This window comes from Notamacropus eugenii, chromosome 4, assembly GCF_028372415.1.
Source record: "Notamacropus eugenii isolate mMacEug1 chromosome 4, mMacEug1.pri_v2, whole genome shotgun sequence".
NCBI classification, from domain to species: domain Eukaryota; kingdom Metazoa; phylum Chordata; class Mammalia; order Diprotodontia; family Macropodidae; genus Notamacropus; species Notamacropus eugenii.
Window position 1 is genome coordinate 261075706 of NC_092875.1, and position 27323 is coordinate 261103028.

The 27323-nt window shown below is 34.9% G+C and overlaps 1 protein-coding gene across 4 annotated transcripts in view; it reads left to right on the top strand.

Annotated features, from left to right (window-relative positions):
* Positions 1-27323, top strand: part of ASXL3 (ASXL transcriptional regulator 3) — a 243119-nt gene that overhangs the window by 177606 nt on the left and 38190 nt on the right. The gene's annotated exons all lie outside the window — the stretch shown is intronic.

The window sequence follows — 27323 nt, forward strand, 5'->3', positions numbered from 1 at the left end:
TAAAATATAGTACATTGTATAATAAAAACCAGTAAAAACAGAGTTTATACTGACTATATTTGGGGGGGGGGGGGAATTCAAGCATCCTATTCCATTATCAAATAAATCTTTGAAGTAGCTACTTCTTTGCCCTGAGGGAATATTGAGTACAGCAATAAAAAGCCTGTGCTTCTAAGAAAATATGTAAATGTTTTATTCTCAAACTCTTCTGTAAAAGCATTTAAAATTTATGGTTCCATACCCTGAGCATACCAGAGTAGATTAGGATTTACTATTAGCAACAATTGAGGGTTTTTTGTTTGTTTGTTTTTGGATAACTATAGATAAACATTTGAGTTTTAATTATATTTACATTATTGAAAAGATTCTAAAATAAGCTAGTAAGATGTGACTTGTAAGAGTTATCTCTTTAAGAACATTTTCCTTAAAAAATATAAGGTCATGATTATAGAATATGATTTTTTTAATTGCCATAAGTTTTGACAAGAAGGAAATTTTTAAAATTAATTCCACTTTTAAATTATTAAAGTTATTTATAGACATTATGGTCTTCTTTTCCCCTTAAACATTGACATAAGATGTGATATACTTATCATCATGCAAATACAGATCATAAAGGAAAGTGACATTCTTTTAGTCCTTTGAGTTTTTTTCCTAGTTTGGACTTGATAACTGTGATGACTTACTTTAATATTTACACTGAAACTTTAATATCCTCTCTTTTTTCTTTTTTTTTTTTTGTAGAAACTACCTTGTTCACCTTGAAAAAATATTATTTTAGCTTTATAAATACTTAGTGATGTTAGGAGAAGAAAGAGAGAAAAGGGCAGATCTGTTTGGCTTAGTTTTGACCAAATATTTTGTTAACCAAGAAGAAAACTAGAATATATGCCCAGAGGTGTCCCAGGCTGCAGAAGATCCCAGGTCATGTCCATAAAAAGCAACAGCAGTAGCTACCAGCATGAATTTGAGATAGGATTATGAAGACAAGGAAAAGAATCTAAGCCTAGGGGTCAGACAGAGGAACAGGGGTTTCTTGTTGATAGATAAGTACTGGATTGAGATGGTGTTTCATTCATTCAGACAAAAAATAAAATTAATTGCCTGGAGTATTTGTTGCTGGTGTTTAAGCTGGGGTACTTTGTGCAACCCCTTCTAGGATATGCTTTGTGATTTTTTTTTATTTAGACCTTCCTACAATATTTTTTCCTCCTTTCACTTCTAGAATTTGTACTTTCATAAACTGTACTTATATAGAGGTCTTTCATGACCTTTTTAATGGATGGCACTTGGTGGAACAAATGTCAGCTTAAGTGGAGTCTTATTGAGGTTTTTATTACTTTTCCAAATGGCACCTCAGTGATGAATAGTGTGTTGTCATTTCTGTCATATAAATCATTTTTCAGGAATGAACATGTTTGCTTTTTGGGGTGGTGTAAGAGAGAAGTTCCTCACATGTTATCCCCCTCCCCGGCACAGTTACCACCAAAAACTTCTTATTTGTCCCATTCTTTTTTGTATAAGAAAAATTGCTGCATTCTAAACATTCTAATTAATCTCGATTTTACTCTGAATTCATATTTTGAACATTTGAGTAAGTTAGATGCCCAGCCACTGAATGCTTTGTGCTCTGTAGCCTCTTTAAAATCCTGTCAAGCTTTGTGCTGTTGAGGTTTTGTAGCCAGTCATAATGCACATAATTCTGACTGGAGAATACTATTAAAATAAAATGGAACATTTACACAGTTCCCTTTGCAGAGAATTTTGGATTAGAAAAATTAATGCATTTGTCAAGCATTTTATAGCACATGAGTACATGATTTATTGATTTTTGATGGCTCTGTTGGCATCACTGTGTGTATTTAAAGAAGTCACATAGCCTTTAGAAATGCAAATGGAAGAGGACATTCAGATTTCCCCCCAGTAGAAGTAGCTCATAGATTTATAAAAGCTCAGACTTTGCATGGAGATTGTTTTATGCACTTCACGTATTGATTTTTTAAAATTATGCTATTATTTTTATTCCACAGTTAGTATGTGTAATGAAATATCCATTTACCTAACAGATCATAGTAATTTCATAAGATTAAAGATAAGAAAAAAGTAAATTATCTTAAACCTTCAGCCAAAAGTAAAAGTTCACTTGTGTTACAATTATTTTAATAAATCTGACATTTCAGCTTTTCCTTTTCTCTGGAAAACATATCCAGATATCCCTGTTTACTTTTTCCCTTCACTTATACTGTAAAATTTTTGAAGATAGTAAATTAATTTTTATATTTTGTTGAACACTTAGGTTGGATACTTGTTGTCTAATAATATACAGCACTTAGTACAGTGCCATATTTTCACTGGACACTGATTAACTGATGAATAATAGACACTCTCCTCCCTTCTTCCTGCCTTAGGCCCCAGTAGTAAAGGAGAAGGAGGAAAAGTCTTAGACAGTGAGCCAGTCATTTCATTACAATTACTCACCATACTTGGTTCCTCATAGCATTAAAAAGGTGTCTTCCACATAACCAATTTGCTACCATTAACTTAATTGGATAAAGAGTAATATTAAAATCAATAGTGTATTAGAGCATTATTTAATGCATACCTAAAGGCCTAAATTAGGTGTCTTACTGAGATGTGGAAGTCATTCTGGGTTCCTGAAGCCCATGTGGGGTAGAGTATAAACTGTGGCAGGACTAACAAAGCCAGAAATTTTGTTTTTTTTACATTGGCCTGCTGTTGAAAAATATGTCTTATCCAGGGATGAGCCAAATTAAGAACTGAGAGACTCATCATCCAAGGATTATGATACTGATTTGGGGTTTGTGGACCATAATAACTCATGAAGACAGTCTATTAAAGCATAGTTACTTTGTTTATTTTCTGTGTATACATGTTTTTAATATTTTTATGTTATCCCACCTATAGAATATGAGCTCCCTGAAGACAGGGAATATTTCATTTTTGTTTTCATATCCCTGGCTCCTAGCACAGTGCCTGAAACATAGTAAGAGGCTAGTTTTTTGATTGGTCAATCTGTTGATTTATATTGGTGGACTACCGTTTTAGATTAAAGAACAAATTATTGAATATTATACTGTTTGCACAATTAAAATTTTATATTTATGTAATAATAAAGGTAAATGCACAATATTAGTTACTAGAACAACAGGATTTGGGTTCAGGTTCTACCTCTGATACTTACTACCTCCTGTGTTAACTTGGGCAAGTCATTTAATGTCTGTGGATTTCAGTTTCCTCATCTGCAGTATAAGGAATTTGGACTACATGGACTTTGTTTCCAAACTTAAAATTCCAGATCTGTGATCTTACAAGATATTTAATTTATTCATTCATTTATTTGTTTATAGAACAAGATCTCTTAATAAAGATAATTCTATGCCAGGCAAACCAAAGGTAAAGTTTAAGTGTCAATCTTGTAAACACCTAATCATGTCTTACCATATTTAGAATGTATGCTTGAGGATAGGGAGTGTTTTGTTTTGTTTTGTTTTGTTTGTCTTCATATGCCAAGGTCCTAGCAGAGAGTTGGTGCTAAGTGAAATGCATATGTTCATTGAGTGGGATTGACCAGACTGTTTCACATCTATCACTGCCACCTCCTGCTTAGGTTCTACAAATAAAACAATGTGTCATGACATCAGAAGAAATATTTTAGATATATTGATATCATAAACATTAGCTTTTCTCCTTAAATACTCATTTCATAGGTTGCATAGTTACTGCATACTACATTCTTATCACTGAAAAATACTGAAGACACTTTCATTTAGGAGAAGGTAAAGTTCAAGGCCAACTAATTTTACTGGTTTCTTGTTTTTCCTTGTTTAGACTGCCAGCTAGAATTCCTAGCTGAAGTACTAGGATTTGATTAAAAACAATAACAATAATAACAGAAATAAAAAAACAAAAGAGTAACATACAGGGAAGTCATCCAAAATACTGCAAGTGCAGTCATTCCTTGAAAAACTGTCCCATTCTTTCCTCCCTTTCCAACTAGTAGCATAAAGCATTCCTCTTTCTGTGTAGAGAATGATCATTTGCTTCTTTGCTGAGTTATTTACTAATTACAGAAGGGTTCTGTCATAACAGCACATGCTCACACAGGTGTCTTGGAATACCAAAAATGAGCTAGGTTGGACCAGAGAATTACCTATCTGAATTCCGTTTTCAGTTGTAGTTATGGTTTTTGCATGTTTACTATTCTTCCTTAAGGGAAGTAATTCCATTACCAGTCATCAGGAAGAATTTTGTTTTTGTGTTTGGATAGGGTTTTACTGGGCTGCTACTTTAAAGCAGTTTTTGGTGGTCACGGCATGAAAATATTTTGCCATTCAGAAACCTCATTTACTTTCATTTGCTGTAAGTAGTTTTGTATCAAGTTTAATTGGTTTTTATAACTTGATTTTTCACTTCTAAAAGACTTTTATTTCAACGTTTTTTGTTCCCTCTAATTATTCTGCTTGCTTTTTCTGTATTTCTTTTCCTTGAATATCTAAACTATGTGTGTGTGTATGTCCAACTTGTTAGGCTTAAAATTTTTTGTTGATGCCTTTTGATTTTATATCACTATCATTTTCACACTTCACTTTCACTTGCTGCTTACTGCCTCTGTGATTCTCTTATAAAAAGGGGAAAAAATAAAACCCAATACAGTTACCATGCCTGACAGCATGTGCTCCATTCTAAATTGTACTCCCTCACCTTACCAACAAAAGGAAGTATATTTCTTTGTTTCTAATCGAAAAGCAATCACCATATTTACTCAATTGTTCATATTTGTTTTATTGTTTATATTGTTATCATTCTGTATATTATTCTTCTGTTTATTTTACCCTGCATCAGTTTGTGCTACTGCTACTATTACCACCACCACCACCACCACTATTACAATGCCTAGTTTTCACAGAGTGCTTACTATATGCTAGGTACTGTGCTAAGCACTTTACAATTATCTCATTTGATCCTCATGACAATCTTGGGAGGTAGGTGCTATTATTATTCCTATTTTACAGATGAAGAAACTGAGTGGGGGAAGTTAAATGAATTGCCTAGGGTCACACAACTACTAAGTACCTAAGGTTGGATTTGAACTCATATCTTCCTGACTCTAGGCCTGGCATACCATATACTGTGCTACCAACCTGCCCCAGATCTTCCCACATTTCTCTGAATTCTTCATCTTTGTCATTTTTTTTTTACAGTATAGTATTATTCCATTAATACTATGTAATAATATTCCATATACCACAATTTATTTAGCCATTCCTCAGTTACTCACTTGGTTCAACTATAAACATGCAGCAATGTAGACACAGTATCTGTATAGACACAGTTACAAAATTCTACATAAATAAAAGCAACTTAAATAACTGAAGACATATCCAGTGTTCATGTCTGGGCTAAGCTTAGAATGTGAGCTTGAGGGTAGGGAGTGGTTTTAGTTTTGTCTCTGTACCAAGAATTTAGTAAATTAGATACATGTGTGCATTGAGTAGCATTTCTCTAGCTGCCAATATAATACAGTAAAATAATATAATAAAAATTAAGGTACTGGCCCAATAAATGTACAGAATTAGTGCTATTCCAATCACACTACCAAATTGCTACTTTACAGAGCTAAGAAAAATAGCAGTTCATTTTGGGGGGAATAAAAGATCTATAATATTAACGGAAATAAAAAAATATAGAAATGAAAGAGGAATAGCATTTTCACACTTCAGGTTATAAAGCAGTTATCAGAATGATTAGATACTGGTTAAAACATAGAAAGTCAACACATAGAATAGATTATACAAGGAAGAATCATAAAAAAGTTTGAACTCAGTAACACAGTAACGTATTGAACTCAATAATCCCCAAACAAAACTTACGTAGGAAAGCAGTTCCTATTTGACAAGAATTGCTGGATGCCATCCACATCCAGAGAAAGAAATATGGAGTCTGAATGCAGATCAAAGCATACTATTTGCTCTTTTTTTTTATTTTGTTTTTTCTTTCCCATGGTTCCTCCCATTTGTTCTAATTCTTCTATATAACATGACTGATGTGAAAATATGTTTGATAAGAATATATATAGAGAGAGCCTATATCAGATTGCACTCCATCTTAGGGTGATGGAAGGGAGAGAGGCAGAAAAAAGTTAAAACTTATGGAAGTCAATATTGAAAACCAAAAATAAATTAATTTATTTAAGAGGTATCTCCCCCAAGAGATCATAAAAAGGGAAAAGGACCAATATGTACAAGAATATTTATAGTAGCTGTTTTTGTGGTGGCAAAGTATTGGAAATTGAGGGGATGCTCATCAACTGAGGAATGGCTGAACAAGGTATGGTATATGAATGTAATGAAATATTTTTGTGCTGTAAGAAATGATGAGATGATGAACTTCAGAAAAAACTGGAAAGACTTAAATGAATTGATGCTGAGTGAGAGGAACAGAACCAAGAGAACATTGTGCACTGTACATTGTACAGTAACTAACTTTGTACAGTACTAACTTTGTACTAACTAACTTTGATAGACTTGGCTCTTCTTAGGAATGCAGGGTTCTAAGGTACTCCAAAAGGCTTATGGTAGAAAATGCTATCCACATCCAAAGAAAGAAATATGAAGTCTGAATGCAGATCAAAGCATGCTATTTTCTCCTTTTGCTTGTTGGTGTTTTCTATTTCATGGTTTTTTCCTTTCATTCTGATTCTTTTTTCACAACATGACTGATGTGGAAATATGTAATATGTTTGTACATATGTAGCTTATATCATTGCATGCCATCTTGGGGAAGGGAGGGAGAAAAAATTATGGAACCCAAAATCTTATAAAAGTGAATATTGAAAGCTATCTTTACATGTAATTAGAAAAAAATAAAATAACTATTAAGTGGGGAAAAAAATAAAGCTAGGTTATTTGACTTTAAAAATTTCTAGGAAAACTGGAAAGTACTCTATCAGGAATTAGATTTAGATCACCACTTATACCATATGCCATAATAAATTTTAAATTGCTATATGATCTGAATATCAAAGATCACAACTAGTGCTAAATTAGAAGAGAAGGAAGTTGTAGACTTTTCATAGGTGTAGCTAAGGGATAAATTCTTAATCAGACAAAGAATAGAACCAATTACAAAACATAATTTTGGTTTATGTGAAGTTTTTGCGTCAACAACACTAATGGTACTTAGGTTGAGTCAGGAAGTGGTCAGCTAGCAAAAATCTTTGTCTCAAATGCCGCTGATAAGGTTTTAATTTCCAAACTATATAAACAAGTAATAAAAATATATAAGATTAAAAACCATTCTCCAAAAGACTAGTGATCAAGGAATATCAACTAACGACTCTCCAAAGAAGATTTGCAAATTAATAACTATATGAAAGAATGTTTCCCATCACTAATAAGAGAAATGCAAATTAAAACAACTCTGAGGTTTCATTTCACATTCAACAAATTGGCAAAAAGAGAGGAAAAGACAGAAATAATCAATGTCAGAGGGGATATAGAAAGAGGAGTGTGCTATGGTGACAGATTAGTCTGGTCATTCTGGAAAACCCTCAAGAATTGTGACCCCATAGTTCTACTGGTAGACATGTATTCAAAGGAGGCCATTGATAAAAGGAAAGGCACCATATATTACAGAATACTTATAGTAACATTTTTTATTGTAGCAGAAAACTGGAAACAAAACAGATTCCCATCACTTGTGGCAAGTTAAATTTTGGTACATTGAAGTAATGAAATATCACTGATCTAAGAAATTGTGACTGAATATCAAGAAAAGCATGGGAAAACCTACATGAACTAAAAAAAAGTGAAATAAGCAGAACAAGCAAAAGAAAACATACGACTACAGCAATTTAAATAGAATAGCATTTACAAAGACATGTAATTGAATGTTGTGAAAATACAATGGCTAAGTACCACACCAAAGAATATGAACATGTGCTTCTTTTCCTTCTTTGCAGAGGTGGGGGACTATATCCAACACTGTGTGTGTGTATAGTTGTTAGATATAAACTTTTTTTCCCAATTTACAAATTACTTTTGTAAGAAGGCTCTGTAGGAGAGAATAGAAGGAAGGATATATTCAAAAATCAAGATGATTTGAAAGAGATAATTAAATTTTTAAAAATTTCCCTCAGCCATAGTTGCAAAAGACTTCTTTCCATTTTCCTCCAAAAATAAATAAATTAAAGTGGAATTTTATATTAGGTTATATATAAAATAAGAACTTTTATATTATGTGGAGTGAGATGTTTGTTTCAATATATTTTTTCTCTTTGCCATCTTCTGGTTTTCTCATTAGTTCTTATGTAATAGAGAATCTTTTCCCTAGTAGTTTATTTCTTTAAACTTACCAAACATTGGACTGTTGAGTTGATTATTATTTCTTATTGTTGTTTACATAGATGGTTTCACCCATCTTCTTGTCTGTTTCTAAACTAATATCAAATAGATTTGATTACCATTTTTTAATGTAGTTTAAGGTCTGGAAGTGCTATTCCTCCTTTGTTCCTACTTTTTTTTCCCATTATTTCCCTTGACACTCTAGAATTTTCATTCTTCCCAATTAGACTAAGCTGCTTGAGAGCAGATTTTTGGTTTGTGTTTTCCCCAGCAACACTTAGTACAACATGCAGCACATAGTAGGTGCTTAATAAATGCTTGTTTGTCTCCAGGTTAATTTTCTTTTTTTTCAAGATCTATAAGATAAAGTCTTCAGTAGTTTGACTTTGTATAGTACCAGGTTTTTTAATGGCTTTATTTATAAGTGCTTTCAGTGACTTCATCTGAGATTTCTTGTTTTGCTTTACCTATTCGCAGACTCCACTGAAATTAATAGAATGGGAACATTGAAAGTATTCACTATTCTGTATCAAATTGTTTAGGCGATATTAAAAAAAAAAAAGCTTTTCCAATACTGCCCATCCCTGTCATTTCCAAATATTAGAAGTTATTTGTGTAGTTTTTCCTTATGGCTCTAAATATTATCCATGGAAAAAAATTTTTGCAAATTTTATCTAAGTTTTTAATTACAGCATCTTTAGGCTGGTTTAGAATCTTACAGTTTTTGGACAAAGGCCATTCCTAGTGAGTCCTCATTGTGTGAAGTGACTATACTCAGTGAAAACAAATCTTAGTTTGAACAATAGCGTTTTTTAAACAGAGTGATTACAAGTAACCTCAGGACATCTCCACTCCTTTAGGAATTTTTCTTTGCTAGTACTATGCTTTCTGTAGTTGCCTGTAACGCTATTCGTTAGATCATTAGACCAAGAAAATAAATAAGTAAACCTGTCTTTCATAGTTCTTTCATCACTTCATAAAAGTTGAACAAAAAAAGTAAGAAAAAGGAGAGAAAAAATCATTCAGTCTGTATTTAAGGCTTGTTGACTAACTGAGCCACTTCATGACTCCTGTTACATTTGGGGCATTTGAATGTATTCTAATTGAATGATTGACTTAAATCATTTGTGGATTAATTTTCCATGACCAAATAAAATTTTGTTATTACACAGGGGTTTAGTTTATGGATCCAATTACTCTAATTTTTCCATAAATTATTGTTACTGCCTTCACAGAACTGGGTTTCATGGATATACTTTTTGAAATTTTGTTTGCCTTTGGTTATCCAAGTACTCATATTTGTCTCCTATTTCACACATTGGAAAGCTTTGTGTGTACATCAGGATGTTTTTGTTATATATGCAATAGATAATTGAAGTGAGTTGCACCATCTCTTTAAGAATACCTGGCTCTTTGGTAAGTTCTCAAGTGGAATAATAGCCTAATAAGATAGTCCATTTATCTTTTATTAAATAAATGGGATACTTGGTTGTGGAAGTTCCATTTAAGTTTTTTACCTGTAGAAAACCTATAAATTTATGTTGCCTCTTTCAAGTCTGATGGCACTGGTATCCTATGGAGTAGTGGAGGGAAGATGAATCTTTTATCTTTCATTAAAATGTTCTTGCCCTAGATGGCTTCTGAGAGCCCATCTGTAATCATATGCAAATAAGCTATGTTTGGCCTATGCTTTCAGGAGAGTTGATACAGTTTCACTGAGTCATTCAGTTAAATAAACATTTATGAAATACCTGTTGGTTATCAGAGGGTGCTGGAAGGAACATAGCCCTAGCTTCCCAAGTTGCTAGGAGATGTAAAATCCATGTTTTCTCTCTACACTCTTTTTCTCATTGATACAAATGCTCAAACTACTTGGGGTTGAATTAAGTGTTCACTCATTGTCCTGAAATGAGAACACAGCTACATGTGTGTGTATATGTGTACGTGCACACATATGTACACTCATGCATATATATGTATATATATACACACATACATGTATACTTACATATGTATGTGAATACGCATATAGTAAAAAAATATATCTCAGTCACATTTCGGTACCTTGGTAGTCTAGGAGCTAGTGTGCTTAGTATTCTTTGGTCACCTCCTTTATGAACTTTTAACATAAGAGAAAGGCAGTATTTCCTTTTGTCATTCTTAATAAGGAACAAATGTCCACAATGATACTTTTCAACATAGGATATATAAACACATTTAAACTCCTCATTAAAATTTTTGGCTTAATTTGATTATTGAATTTTTTTTAACCACATACTTACATACTTTATACATACCTATACACACACACACCAGTATGAGTCTGGGCACAAAAATAACAAAGTCTTAACCACAAGCAGCATTCTTCTACCTACCTTTGCCTTCATTTAGTTGGGAGTGGGGGTGAAAATAATTTGGACATATCCAGTTGTAACCAGTTATCAGACTGATAGATGTTTGCTTTTCTTTACCATCCTTTTACCTCTTACATATACTTCTCAAGCACTTATGTTGTAGTTAAGTCTGTTATGTTTGGTATGTGAGATTGAAAATCTATATTTTTACAAAGTGCTTAGTGGAAGTTATTCTGTGAGGCTATAAAATGTGATTGCACATTGCCTGATAGGAAAGCAATTAAAATGTTGTCGTGCATATTCAGATCTTATTTTTTTCCTGAACTCCTTTTCAAACTGCACACTCTTCTCATTTTGTCAGATTTATTATTTCATTTACATTTTTCATTTAGTTTTGTGCATTTAGCTCTGCCTGACTGAACTCTTTTGCAATTTTTGACAAAGCATGTTAGAATGATTGTCAGTATTATTGTGGCTTTTCTTGTTTTAGACAATTCCTAAATTAACTAAATCACGTTTCGTTTTGCAAACAGATGTTTGTATTTGTTCTTAAAGTTTTTCTCTACTCTTACAGGGGTAAGGACATCTTTGTTTTCTGGTGGCACTATGAAAAAGAGAAATCCCATCTTAACATTTTCCTAGAGTATTTTTTTGTTTTTGTTTTTGCCTTTATACATCACTTTGATGAATAGCTTTACATAGTTCCAGTTTCCAGTTAGTTTTTGTTTTGTTATTTGAATTTGTCCCATATATCTCAAATTGTTTTTGTTTTAAAGATTTATAATACCTGAAAGGTTTGCTGCTTTTCCTTCTAAAATCTGAAGTGAACTATTTTAGTCACTTGTGGTATTTAGCTAAATGAAGCCTTTCTTCTTTTATGAAATGATAACCGTGTCACAAAATGAAGCCTTCAGTAACTATTGTCTTGGGGTATAGATGTGTTCTAGTCAATTGGCAACACCTGTCTGTGATTATAAGGATGAAATTTGTCACTAGTAAATTATCTTTAATCTGAGAATTTTAAAACACAGTTTTTTCTTTTACTATTAGAATAAAATTAAAACATAAGATAGCTCTCTTGGTTGTTTGTATGTAGATCACGTGTGTCCTATGGGTGAGAGCATATGGTATATACTTAAATCCCTATGTGTATATGTGGGAAAGTAACTGGAAATCTCTTAGAGAGACAGTTCTACATCATTCCAGCTTCTGTATCTCGCAGAACTCTTCTGATGGCTGACATTTTCTCGCATTTCTTTCTTTAGTCACTTACAAATTCTTCAACAATACCTAGTCTCCTTCTGTCAGAAAGTCTCATTAATAGGCATTTCTGCAGTTGAAAGATCATATAGTGAAGGATAGCATTTCTTTTCCCTCTTACATTATTTCTCTATTCCTTTAGGAAACCTGCAATTTCATGGGTAGGGTCATTCCTCCACTGTTAATGCAACTTGGCCTACTTTTCAAACAGTGAATTGAGGCCAAAAAAGTTCTTTAACTGGAAGCTAACCTGAGGATAAGCATCTCCACTCTACACTTTGGCTCATCTTGGGATGATAGCATGTACTGAATCCACTTCTAAAGCTTGGTAGGTTCAACCATGTTGAGGCATCAGGGTAGGGTCACTATGGAATGTCTTAGTGTCTTGTTTGAATTTAATGATGTAGTTCTACCTCTCTTACCTTCTACTTTACCACCAACAAATAGTCCGCTGCCACTGCTGTTGCTTTTTAGAATAGTTTTGTGCTGTACTTGAAGCAAAATTAAAAAGAAAGAGGAAATTGGATATTGGAAGAGCATATTCTTTTGATAAACCGTAATGATCAAGAAGTTTACTTTTTGATATTCAGAACTTCTTGCCCTTCTACATTTTACTATATTCAAAATCATAGAATCATTAATATCAAAACAGCAATGGACATTATAAATCATCAGCCTTCATTTGACTTCTGTTCTTCTGCGTCTGTTCCTAATTCTGGAATCATAATCAAATCAATATTACCATTAGTAGTGGAAAAGATGTTACCCCCAGTCTACCCAAGATGTCTCCACTGTAACTTTCCAAACCAAAGTACTCCTTCCTGGTTTCCACTCTCCTCTATGTGTCTCCTTCATTCGAATATAGACTCTTTGAAAGCTGAGTCTGTCTTTTGTCCTTGGACAAAAGACATCCTTAGACCTTAGAACAGTGTTAGACATATAGTTAGCATTTAATAAATGCTGTTTCATTCATTCATTCTTCTAGGCCATCCACCTCATTTTAACAGGTGAGGAAACTGAGGACATGAGAAGTTATGAAATGTCTAAAGTCATACAATCAGTAAGTGGTAGATCTAGAGATCAACCCTGGTCCACTAACTCCTAATTCATCCATATAAACCTGGTTTTGAATTTATCTGAATTACAATTGTTTTCTTCATGTTCTTCCATTTCTACCTTCTATGGCAATCCATGCTTGCTAGGTTTTTGAGTGATAGAGCCATTTGGTTTTACTTTACAACATACTTTGAACTATAAAGCATAAAGCAATCAGACAAGAAAGGCAGTGCCAAAATAGATATCTCCTTCACCATCTTGGGTTGTTTTCTTCCACTTGCTGGAAATCTTTTGCTCATATGACCCATTATTACTTTTCTTAGGTAAATTTTCACTTTTATCACTATACAGATCTTGAAAGCTTTACCTTAGAAATAAATGGCTTTTCTTATTTTCACTTCTCCTATGGAAGGTATCCTTTTTCTGCCCCTGCAAATTTGAAACACACTATACTTTCTCTCCATTTAACTAGTGTGTGAGAGGGCCTGGGGCTGATAAGTATATAGAGATTAGATATCTTACAGCTACAGTCTCATATTATTTAAGTATAGAGGGACCTCTCCATCTGACTTGCAGCTGAAACCTATGTGTATCGTCTCCAATATGTACTATGAACATAGTGTGCAATTAATAGATGCTTTCTCATTATTTTTTTCAGTACTCTCTAGATTCATTGCATTAATCAGACTCTTCCATGTACTTCCTGTTTCTCCTTCTATTTGATTGTTTCCTCTTTGGCTCCAATTCTTGGAAGCTTCTTTAAGTTATTTTCTCACTAGTTCATTCTTGGAGAATAGTGAAGTAATCTCTGGCAGCACTTTTGTTGCCCTGCAGAAACAAGGTCTTTTATTTTCTTTACTTATTTATTGATTGATTTTAATTTAAACTTTATTTTTTTTTTATTTTTTAATGTTTAACAATCACTTCCATACAATTGAGATTTTATCCCCCCCACACCTACCCCTCATTACCCCCCTCCCTCCCTCCCCACGACTGCATACAATTCTGTATAGGTTCTACATATACTTTTCCTATTGAGTGTGTTTTCACTATAGTCATGCTATGTAGTCAGACTAAAATAAATGAAAGAAATCATATAACAAATCAAAACATGATACACAAAAACTTACACATACACAAACATGATCTGCTACATTTTGCGAATGACTTCCATATTTCTTTCTCTGAGTGTGGAAGGCATTTTGCCTTGAGAGCCACCATTGGGATTTTTTTTTTTTTTAAGAAATTCTTGCGTTATTATGAAATTCCAAGTCTACCAGAAAAAACTCTCGCACACTGTGGTCGTTGCTGTGCACAAAGTTCTCCTGGTTCTGCTCCTTTCACTCAGCATCAGGTCATATAAGTCCTTCCAGGCCTCTCTGAAGTCTTCTTGTTCATCATTTCTTATGGCACAATAGTACTCCATTACATTCATATACCATAATTTATTCAGCCATTCCCCAATTGATGGACATCCCCTTGACTTCCAGTTTTTGGCAACTACAAAAAGTGCTGCTATAAATATTTTTGTACATGTGGGACCCTTTCCCATTTTTATGATCTCTTGGGGATACAGTCCTAGTAGCGATATTGCTGGGTCAAAGGTTATGCACATTTTTGTAGCCCTTTGGGCATAGTTCCAAATTGCTCTCCAGAATGGTTGGATGCGCTCGCAGCTCCACCAGCAATGAATTAGTGTTCCAACTCTCCCACATCCTCTCCAGCATTTATCATTTTCTTGTTCTGTCATGTTTGCCAATCTTATAGGTGTGATGTGGTACCTCAGAGTTGTTTTGATTTGCATCTCTCTAATTAGTGATTTAGAGCATTTTTTCATATGATTATAGATATCTTTAATTTCTTCTTCCGAAAATTGCCTGTTCACATCCTTTGACCATTTATCAATTGGGGAATGACTTGTATGATTATACATTTGAGTCAGTTCTCTATATATTCTAGAAATGAGGCCTTTATCCCCGAGCTTAGCTGTAAAGATTCTTTCCCAATTTACTACATCCCTCCGGATTTTGGTTGCATTGGGTTTGGTTGTGCAAAAACTTCTCAGTTTAATGTAATCAAAGTTATCCATTTTGCATTTCATAATGCTTTCTATCTCTCCTTTAGTAAAAAATTCTTCTCTTCTCCATAGATCTGATAAATACACTATTCCTTGCTTCTCCAGTTTATTCATGGTATCAATCTTTATACCTAAATCATGTACCCATTTGGACTTTATTCTTGTGTACGGTGTCAGGTATGGGTCTATGACTAATTTCCACCACACTGTTATCCAGTTTTCCCAGCAATTTTTGTTAAACAGTGAGTTCTTATCCCAGAAGCTGGGGTCCTTGGGTTTATCAAACAGAAGGTTGCTATATTTCTTGCCTACTGCATCTTGAGTGCCAAGTCTATTCCACTTGTCTACCTCTCTGTTTCTTAGCCAATACCAAGTGGTTTTGATAATTGCTGCTTTATAGTACAGTTTGAGGTCTGGTAGCGCTAGGCCACCTTCCCAAGCATTTCTTTTCATTAGTCCCTTTGATATTCTGGACCTTTTGTTTTTCCAAATGAATTTTGATATTATTTTATCCAGCTCTAGAAAATAATTGTCTGATAGTTTAGTTGGTATGGCACTAAATACGTAAATTAATTTAGGTAGAATTGTCATTTTTATTATATTAGCACGGCCTACCCATGAGCAACTAATGTTTTTCCACTTACTTAAATCTGACTTTATTTGTGCAAAAAGTGTCTTGTAATTGTGTTCGTATAATCCCTGGGTTTGTTTTGGCAGGTAAACTCCTAAGTATTTTATACTGTCTACCCTAGCTTTAAATGGGATTTCTCTTTCTGTCTCTTGCTGTTGGACTTTGTTGCTAACATATAGGAATGCAGAAGATTTGTGTGGGTTTATTTTGTAACCTGCAACTTTGCCAAAGTTGTTTATTATTTCAAGTAATTTTTTACTTGAATCTCTGGGATTCTCTAAGTAGATCATCATATCATCTGCAAAGAGTGATAACTTAATTTCTTCTTTGGCTATTCTTATTCCTTCAATATCTTTATCTTGTCTAATTGCTACAGCTAACATTTCTAGTACCATATTGAATAATAGTGGTGATAATGGACATCCTTGTTTCACCCCTGATCTTATTGGGAATGCATCTAGCTTATCCCCATTGCATATAATGCTTGCTGTAGGTTTTAGATAGATACTGCTTATTATTTTATGGAAAGTTCCCTTTATTCCTACGTTCTCCAGTGTTTTTAGTAGGAATGGGTGTTGTATTTTGTCAAAAACTTTTTCTGCATCTATTGAGATAATCATGTGGTTTTTGTTGGCTTTGTTGTTGATGTGATTGATAATGCTAATAGTTTTCCTAATATTGAACCAGCCCTGTAATCCTGGTATGAATCTTACCTGATCATAATATATTAATCTCATGATAAGATGCTGTATTCGTTTTGCTAAAATCTTATTTAAAATTTTTGCATCTATATTCATTAGGGAAATTGGTCTATAATTTTCTTTCTCTGTTTTGTCTCTTCCTGGTTTGGGTATCAAAACCATATTTGTATCATAGAAAGAATTTGGGAGGACTCCTTCTTCCCCAATTTTCAAAAATAGTCTATGTATTATTGGAATTAACTGTTCTTTAAATGTTTGATAGAATTCACTTGTGAATCCATCTGGCCCTGGAGATTTTTTCCTAGGGAGTTCATTCATGGCTTGTTCAATTTCTTTTTCTGAGATGGGGTTAAGTATTCAACTTCCTCTTCTGTTAATCTGGGCAATTTGTATTTTTTAAAATATTCATCCATCTCATTTAGATTATCGAATTTGTGGGCATAAAGTTGGGCAAAGTAGTTTCTAATTATTGTTTTAATTTCCGCCTCATTGGAGGTGAGTTCACCCCTTTCATTTTTAATATTAGTAATTTGATTTTCTTCTTTCTTTGTTTTAATCAGATTGACCAAAGGTTTATCAATTTTATTAGTTTTTTCATAAAACCAACTATTGGTTTTATTTATTAATTCAGTAGTTTTCTTAATTTCAATTTTATTAATCTCTCCTTTGGTTTTCAGTATTTCTAATTTGGTATTTACTTGGGGATTTTCAATTTGTTCTTTTTCTAGCTTTTTCAACTGCAAGCCCAAGTCATTGATCTCCTCTCTCTCTATTTTATTTATGTAAGCATTCAAAGATATAAAACTTCCCCTAATAACTGCTTTTGCAGTATCCCATAAGATTTGGTATGTTGTCTCACTATTGTCATTCTCTTGAATGAAATTGTTGATTGTTTCTATGATTTCTTCTTTAACCCATCCCTTCTTTAGAATTAGATTATTTAGTTTCCAATTGATTTTTGGTTTATCTTTCCATGGCCTTTTATTACATGTAATTTTTAATGCATTATGATCTGAGAAGGATGCATTGACTATCTCTACCTTTCTGCACTGGATTGTGAGATTTTTATGTCCTAGTACATGGTCAGTTTTTGTAAATGTTCCATGTACTGCTGAGAAAAAGGTGTATTCCTTTCTATTCCCATTTAATTTTCTCCAAAGATCTATCATATCTACCTTATCCAGAGTTTTATTTACCTCCTTAACCTCTTTCTTGTTTATTTTGAGGTTAGATTTATCGAGTTCAAAGAGGGGGAGGTTGAGGTCCCCCACTAGTATAGTTTTGCTGTCAATTTCTTCCTTCAACTCCCCCAACTTCTCCTCTAAGAATTTGAATGCTATACCACTTGGAGCATACATGTTTAGTAATGATATTGCTTCATTGTCTATGGTGCCTTTTATCAGGATATAGTTTCCATCCTTATCCCTTTTGATTAGATCTATTTCTGCTTTTGCTTTGTCTGAGATTAGGATTGCTACTCCTGCCTTTCTTACATGAGCTGAGGCACAATATATTCAGCTCCATCCTTTTACCTTTATCCTATGTGTATCCCCCCGTTTCAAATGTGTTTCTTGTAAGCAGCATATTGTTGGATTATGGCTTTTAATCCATTCTGCTATCTGTCTCCATTTTATGGGAGAGTTCATTCCATTCACATTCACAGTTAAGATTACAATCTGTGTATTTCCCTCCATCCTCTTTCCCACCATTTGTGCTTTTAGCTCTCCCGTCTCCCTTCCCCTCCTCAATAGTATTCACTTTTCTCCCCCTCCTCCTGCAGCCTTCCCCTCCTTCTTTTAGCCCCCCCTCCCTTTTACTCCCCTTTACTCTTATTGCTTCTTCCCTCCCTTTTAGCCTCCCTCCCCTTTCTTCCCCCTTCCCCTCCTACTACCTTATATAGCTAGTTAGGATTATCTACTTAAGATTATTGTTCCCTCCTTTAAACAAATCAGATGAGAGTACCTCTCAAACAATGCTCATCTCCCTCCCCTCCTTCCCTCTACTATAGTTTTGTACTTCTTCCTGTGATATAATTTGCCATTTTCTGCTTCCTCCTTTTCACACCTCCTATTACAATCCCTTCTCATACTTAATCATATTTTTGACATGACATCATTTACTTTATACCCATTCCCTCTATGTATATCGCTTTTATCATAATAGCTGCACAGTTCTCAAGATTAACAGGTATCATCTTCCCTTATAGGGAGGTAAACAGTTTGCCCTAATTGAGTAGCAAGTTTTTGTTTTTGTTTTTTCCCCCCTGTTTACCTTTTTATGATTCTCTTGAGACCTGCATTTGAAGATCAAATTGTCTATTGAGTTCTGGTGTTTTGGTCAAGAAGCTCTGGAATTCCCTTATTTCGTTGAATGACTTTCTCCTTGCCTGAAATGTTATGCTGAACTTTGCTGGGTAGTTGATCCTTGGTTGAAGTCCCAACTCCTTTGCCTTACGGAATATTGGGTTCCAATTCTTTTGATCTTTTAATGTAGAAGCTGCAAGGTCCTGTGTGATCCTGACTGTATGTCCTTGATATTTGAATTGTTTCTTTCTGGCTGCTTGTAGTATTTTCTCCTTCACTTGATAACTCTGGAATTTGGCAACGATATTTCTTGGGGTTTTGAGTTTGGGATCCCTTTCGGGAGGGGAACGGTGGATTCTTTCAATGACTATTTTGCCCTCTGAGTCTAGTACTTCTGGGCAGTTTTCCTTGATGATTTCCTGGAAGATATTGTCCAGACTCTTTACTTCATCATGGGTTTCTGGCAGGCCAATAATTCTTAAATTTTCTCTCCTGGATCTATTTTCCAGGTCAGTTGTTTTTCCAATTAAATATTTTACATTTTCTTCTATCTTTTCATTCTTTAGATTTTGTTTGACTGATTCTTGTTGCCTCATTGAGTCATTAGTTTCTACTTGCCCAATTCTAATCTTCATCGTAGTGTTTTCTTCAGTTAACTTTTGCATCTCCTTTTCCATCTGACCAATTTTTTCCCTTTAAGGAGCTATTTTCTCCATTTAATTTTTGTACTTCTTTTTCCGTTCGACCAATTTTCCCAGTTAGGTTTTGTGTTTCCTTTTCCATTTGATCAATTTTCCCAATTAGGTTTTGGGTTTCCTTTTCTGTTTGATTAACTCTTCCTTTTAGGGAATTATTTTCTTCAGTTAATTTTTGAACTTCCTTTTCCATTTGTTCAATTTTCCTTTTCAAAGTGATGTTCTCATCAGTGAATTCTTTTTTTATAATTTTAAAATCATTGGCCAGTTTTTCTTCTATTCCCTTCTTCAGCTGTTCCAGGTAATCTAGTTGTGCTTGCGAGAAATTCATAGTCCCTTCTGAAGTTTCAGATGGAAGTACAGTCTCAGCTCTGACCTCTTTGGTGTTTGTGTTTTGGTCCTTATCCCCATAGAAAGATTCTATGGTTTTTTCACTTTTTGTCTGCTTTTTCCGATTCATGATGTTGGCTGAGTGTTGTAGCTTCTGGTTCTTTCAGTCAGAAGGTACAGGACTTTGTGTTGAGCTGATGTGTGAAGCTAAAAGCAGGTTTTTGTTTTTTGTTTCCCAGATCAACCCTGGGGTTAGCTTGTTAAGTATGTGGGAGGGGTGGTCTGGTCACAGCAGATCCCCTCAGCTGAACTGAGGCAAAGGCAAACTCAGGGGATCGTAATCCCAGCTTCTCTATTGTCTTCCCTTTTCCCCTGGAGGGCTAAGGCACACCTAGATGCTAATGCGTGTTCCCACCCCTCCTGGGGCTCGTCTCCCGGTGCTGAGGCTTGCCTGGGTCTCAGTGCGAATTTTCTCTGCCCTGGGTCCTCTGTCCTTCCGGATTGCCTCCGCCACAGTAGGAAGAATCCCCCTTTGCTATTTTCCTAGCCTCTGGTGTTATGAGACTATTTGCCCCCTTCTGCTGTTCCCACTGATCCAGGATTTTTCTGGGGAAATATTTTATGGTTCTTTCACGGTCATCAGCGGGGAGGAGAGAGCATTTACTGATCACTCTGCCATCCTGGCTCCCGGAAGTTCAAGTAGGTGACTTACCGAAGTTTAGTCTTCAGGCTGAAGGTTTCAAGGGCTGCTGCGCTGATATCTGGCGCTCAGCGGCTCTCACCGGCTCGGTTTGGCTGGTCTCCTGCTCCACTGGTTTCACCCGCCACTCTCGGGCTTCTCAGGTCCCTTCCGCCCTGCTGCACTGACCGTGCTGCGCTGTGCGCTGGGGCTCACCCCCGCGGAACAGATCCTTCCCGCGGACCTTCCAGTCTAACCTGGGCTCTGAATCCGTCAAAGTCTGTCACCCACTGGATTCCACACCTCCAAAGTTTGGTCAGATTCTCCTTTCAGAGGTATCCAGAGGAATTTGTCCAGGAGCTTAGGTGAGTCGTTGCTTTCACTCCACCATCTTGGCTCCGCCCCCCGAAAGAAGGTCTTTTAAGGCCTCGGTTTATGTTCATACTACAGTGCTCAGTAGCTGGATGACCATGAGCAAGTTGCATGAAAGCATTACACTGTAGAGCCTAATATGTTGTTGATATCATAAAACTTGGGTTCATTTTCTAACCCTGAGTGATCCTGGGCAAGTCATTTAACTGCTCTGAATCTCCCCTATTTGTAAAATGGGGCTATTAAAACTTATAGTACCTACCTTTGGGGATTATTGAAAGGCTGAAATGAGATGTATTCGTGCTTTGTAAACTTGAAAGTTGTACATAAATATCAGTTGTTGCTACTGTTGATAATAATAATAATGACCATATTAATTAACACCTCTAGGCTGCAGTTTCCTCATATGTAAAAGGACAGCTTGGCATTCCTTCCATATTTGTGTTATCTCTTGGATACTGTCTTTAGCAATTCCTTGAACTAAATATTGTTTTGAATTTATAGTATCCTGCTCTGTTTCCCTAGAGCTGCTTATTTAGAGTCCATTGTGGTATAATAGAAAGATTACTTGACTGAGATGTAATTGAAAATGAAACTTGGAATCTAGTTCCTGCTCTGGTTATGAATGGCTTTGTGATCTTGAGCAAGAAGGTAACTGCTATGGGCTTCAGTTTTGTCATCACTACAATGAGTGTGTTGGACTTGATGGGCTTTAGCGTCTCCTTGTATCTCTTCTGGTCTGTGATTCTATTGTTTTCAAGATTTTTTACTTCACTCTATTTATGAATTCACTAGTTTCCTCACAAGGCACTCAGTTTATGATTTCATATCCCAGTTTGATAGCTTACCTGAGTAGTGTTACTTTTCCAGATATCAATCATGTTAATAAACCAAAGAGTTATAATTTTTCTGTTGTTGCTGTTACTGTTTTTGGGAGTAGGAGGGAACTTTCTCTTCTAATAGAGTGTAATTCATCTTTATTCTTAGTCTTTAGAGATGATCAAATCTGAGAGATTGACTTGCCTACAATCACATAGTTATTAAGTATGAAAGGCGGGATTTCTACCCAGGTCTTTCTGATTATGATTTCTTCACTCTGGCACACTACCTCTTTGATATAAAGATATAAGGACAGTAAAAATTCTTTTAATCCTCATGTCCTACTCAAGTATTACCTTTTTCTTGTCATCATTAGCATTGTAAATTATATATTCTATAGATTCTTAGCTTTGGAGGGAACCTCAGTGGCAATCTAGTCCAATCTGTATTTGAACAGTGTCTATGATGTGCCAACAACTTGTCATTTAACTAGTGTTTGAAGACCTCTAGTGACAGGGAGTTCGTAGTTCCCGAGACTGCCCATTCCATTTTTTTTGATACTTCTAATCATTAAGAAATTTTTACTTACTTTAAGCCTAAATTTATTTCTCTGCACCTTTGACTCATTTTTCATTTTTTCTGTCCTCTGGAGTCAAGCATCACAAGTTTACTCCCTCCTCTATATGGCAACCTTTCAAATACGTGAAATATACTTTCAGATACTATGCCCACCCCCAGTCCTCTTTAAGGTTTCTATTCTCCAGGCTAAACATCACTGATTTTTCAACCAAACTTCATTTATATTTTATTACATCTTCTCCAGCCTTCTGTTACCTTTACTTTAGTCCATGGAGATGTGCAAAAAGGGATGCTTTTGTTTTTGCTGTAGGCATTGGATCCATGTTACCTAGGAATTCCTTGAAAATGTCAGGATTTGGATTGATGGTTAAAAACATCATTTCTCATTGACCACCCTTGTTCCTGCTAGCCCTGTAACTTGTTTATATTTTTTCTTCTAGACAAGAATATAGCTTTATCAAATACCTGTTGAGACTACAAGTTAGCAAATTATATTATGGATATTTCCTTATCTTTCAAGTTCTTTTGTTCTATTTGTATTGCAGATTATTTTAGAAGATGCATTGCAGACTGAATCCAGAGTGGAAAATTTTCCATTAATTACTCAGAATAAACTTTTGTGGTTATAAGAATTTCTCTTCACTGTTCACTCTGTTCACTGACTTCTTTACCATCTTAGGCAGTTGCTCATGGATTTCTGAATAGACAGTGTAAAATAGAGAAGGAAACTCTTCTCAATACCCTTCAGTGACTATGTCTTTGAAAGATTTCATATGAAAGGAAGATGATGATGTTATTGATGGTTTATTTTTTTAAACTAAAGCTGCTGTAAATATTTTCATTACAAATAGGTCCTTTCCCCTTTTCTTTGATCTCTTTGAGATACAGACCTAGTAGTAGTAGTGCTGGGTCAAAGGGTATGCATAGTTTTTGTTTAGTTGTTTTAGTCTTTGGGTGTCATTCCTAATTGCTTGCAGAATGATTTGATTAGTTCAGAAGTCCACCAGCAGTGCATCAGTGTTACAATTCTTCTGCATCTCATACAGCATTTGTCATGTTCTTTTTCTGTCATGTTAGCCAGTCTGATAGACATAAGTTGTTTTAATTTCTATTTCTCTAAACAGGACTGATGTAGAGCATTTTTTCATGTGACTATTGATTTCATTTGAGCGTTGATTACTTCATCTGAAAACTGCCTGTTCATATCCTTTGACCATTTATCTACTGGGGAATGGCTCTTATTTTTATTAATTTGGCCCGGTTTCTACATGATTGAGAAATGAGGCCTTCATCAGAAAAACTTATTGCAAATTTCTCCCTCCCCCCATTTTCCTGCATTCCCTCTAATTTCAGTAGCATTAGTTTTGTTTCAGTAGTATTAAAGCTTTTTTTTTTAATATTTCATGCATTCAAAATTATCTATTTTGCTTGCCACAATCTCTTCTATTTCTTGTTTGGTCATAGACTCTTCCCTTATCCTACAATCTGAGAGGTGCATTTTTCCATGCTCCTCTGATGTACTCATGATATTATGCTTTTTATCTAAATCATTTATCCATTTTGACCTTATCTTGATATAGGATTTTGTGACCTTCCTCTTTGGGTTGGGGGTCTTAGCCAGCAAGACCCTACCCCGTTCTCAGGACACAACGAATGAGGCAGGAGGCAGGGTGTAAGGCAACTCCATTTATTATCAGTAAAGCAGCATTATTTATAATATAATAGCCTTGTGAATTATACCCTGCAACCAATCCCTTTGAAGGTCAAATCTACTCCTCCAACCCCTGCTCCGCATTCTCCTCGTGTCCAGCTCATGATTACCCACTTTCCCCAAACTCCAGGAGAAAAACAAGGGTGGTGGTCCTGCCTCAGACACCATTAGTTCCAGGCACCTTGGATGCGGTCCTACAATGGCGTCTGAGAGTTCCTAGCCGCTTTACAGGATTTGACATGTTGGTCTATGCCTAGTTTCTGCCAAACTGTCTTTCAGTTTTCCCAGCAATTTTTGTCAAATGTTGAGTTTTCACCCTGAAACCTGGAGTCTTTGGGGTTGTCAAATGCTAGGTTACTCTGGTCATTTACTGCTGTCTATTATGTATACTTAATCTATACCATTCTACTTCTTTGCCAATACCAGATTGGATTCCGCATTGCTATTTTGTTCCTTCAAGTTATTTTTCCTGTATTAATGTTATACCTAGCATTTCTAGTACAATATTGAATAATAGTGGTGATAATGGACATCCCTACTTCAGTCTTGATATTGTAAAAGCTTCGAGTTATTGACGCTGCTTATTTTTGGTTTTAGATAGATACTACTTATTGTTTTAAGAAAGGTTCCATTGATTCCTGCGCATTCTAGTCTTTTTAATATGAATGAGTATTATATTTTGTCACTGGCTTTTTATCATGACTTTTGTTGTTTTGATATGGTCAATTATATTGATAGTTTTCCTAATATTGAATCAGCCTTGCCTGGATTCCTGGTATAAATCCAACCTGGTCATAGTGTATCATTTTTGTGTTTTATTGCTGTAAATTTTTGCATCAATATTCACTAGAGAAATTTGTCAGTAGTTTTCTTTCTGCTCTTGCTCATGCTGATATAAGTACTAAAACCGTATTTGTGTTATTAAAAGTATTTGGTAATATGACTTCTTTACCTATTTTTCTTTTCAAATGGTTTGTATAGTATTGGGCTTAAGTGTTCTTAAATGTTTGGTAGAATTATCTTTTGAATCCATTTGGTGTTGGGGATTTTTTTTTTTAGTGAGCTCATTTATGACTTGTTCAATTGCTTTTTCTACAATAGAGTTATTTAAATAATCTATTTGCTCTTCTGTTAATCTGCACAGTTTATTCATTTCACTTAGATTATCAGTTTCCCTGGTATATAATTGCAAAATAACTCCTAATATTTCACCTTCAATGGTGATGCAGTCACCATTTTCATTTTTGATACTAAAAATTTGGTTTTCTTTTTTTTCAGATTTTTATTTTTATTATCATTATAAATTTATTGTTTTTTAGTTTTCTACAATCACTTCTGTAAGTCTTAGGTTTTCTGCCCCTTTCTCCCTCCCTGAGACAGCGTGCAATTTTATGTGGGTTCTACACATACATTTTTATTAAACACATTTTTCACAGTGGTTGTGTTGCATAGAAGAATTAAAATGAATGGGTAAAACCATGAGAAAAACCAAAACAAAACACAAGAAAAAATTGTCTACTTCATTCTGCAATCCAATTCCATAGTTCTTTCTCTGGATGTGGAAGGCATTTTGCCTTACGAGTCCATAGGGAATGTTTTAGGTCCTTGCATTCCTGTGAAAGGCTAAGTCTGCCAGAAAAATTTCTCACACATTGTGGTTGTTACTATGTACAGTGTTCTCCTGGTTATGCTCCTTTCACTCAGCATCAGTTCATGTAAGTCCTTCCAGGCCTCTCTGAAGTCTTCCTGTTCATCATTTCTTATAGCACAATAACATTCCATTACATTCATGTGCCACAACTTGTTAAACCATTCCCCAATTGATGGACATCCCTTCAATTTCCAGTTCTTGCCCCCACAAAGAGAGCTGCTGTAAATATTTTTGTATACGTGGGACTCTTTCCCATTTTTATGGTCTCTGTGGGATACGGTCCTAGAAGTAATACTGCTGGGTCAAAGGGTATGCACATTTTTGTAGCCCTTTGGGCATCCAAATTGCTCTCCAGAATGGTTGGATCAGCTCACAAGTCAATGAACTATGAATTAGTGTTCCAAGTCTGCTACATATTCTCCAGTATTTATCATCTTCCTGTTTTGTCATGTTAGCCAGTCTGATAGGTGTGAAGTGGTACCTCAGAGTGTTTTGATTTGCATCTGTCTAATCAATAGTGATTTAGAGCATTGTTTCATAAGACTGTAGGCAGTTTTAATTTCTTCCCTGAAAACTGCCTGTATGTATTCTTTGACCATTTATCAATTGGGGAATGACTTATATTCTTGTACATTTAACTCAGTTCTCTATATATTTTAGAAATGAAGCCTTTATCATGGACACTAGTTGCAAAAATTCTTTCAGTTTTCTTCTTTTTTTAAAGTCAAATTAACCAGTGATTTATTCTTTAATTGTTTTTAAGAAATCAGTGCCTACTTCTATTAATAAATTCAATATTTTCTTTCAGTTTTATTAATCTCTCCTTTGATTTTCAAAATTTCCATTTTCATGTTTAATTGGGGATTTTTATTTGTTCATTTTCTGAGTTTTTTTAGTTGCCTGCTCAATTCATTGATCTGCTCTTTCTCTCTCATATTGATGTATGAATTCAGAGATATAACTTTTCCCTTAAGTATTGCTTTGGCTAAGTCCCACAAATTTTGGAATGAGACTCATTGTTTTAATTTTCTGTAATGAAATTATTGATTGTTTCTATGATTTTTTCTTCAACCTATTCATTCCTCATTATTAGAGTTTCCAGTTAGTTTTTAATGTATGCTTCCATGACCAAACTTCATTAAATGTTATTTTTAATTGCATTGGGTTTGAAAAGAGTTTATTCAATATTTCCACATTTCTGCATTTGGCCGTGAGATTTTGTGAAGGTGCCATATAAATTTGAGGGAAAGGCATGCTCCTTTCTATTTCCATTAAGTTTTCTCCAGAGTTCTATCATATCTAACTTTTCTAAGATTCTTTTCATCTTTCTTATTTATTTTATTGTTTGATTTATCTAGCTCCGAGAGAGTTTAGTTCCTCCACTAATACAGTTTTACTGTTTATTTCTTCCTATAATTTACATTTTCTTTAAAAATTTGAATGCTAGAGGGTGGAGCCAAGATGGCAGAGTAGAAAGATGGACCTGCTCTAGCCCTGCCTCCATAGCCCATTACATACCTGTAAAAAATGAATCTAGACAAATTCTAGAACAGCAGAATCCATAAAACGACAGAGTGAAAGAGATTTCCAGCCTAAGACAGCCTAGAAGACTGACAGGAAAGGTCTGTTGCTCCAGGATCTGAGCAAAGCCCAGCCCTACGTGGACCATGCAACACTGTAGGCTTCAGGGCGCAGAATCATGGGTAGCAGCTGTGGTTCCCAGATTTCTCAAACCCACAAAC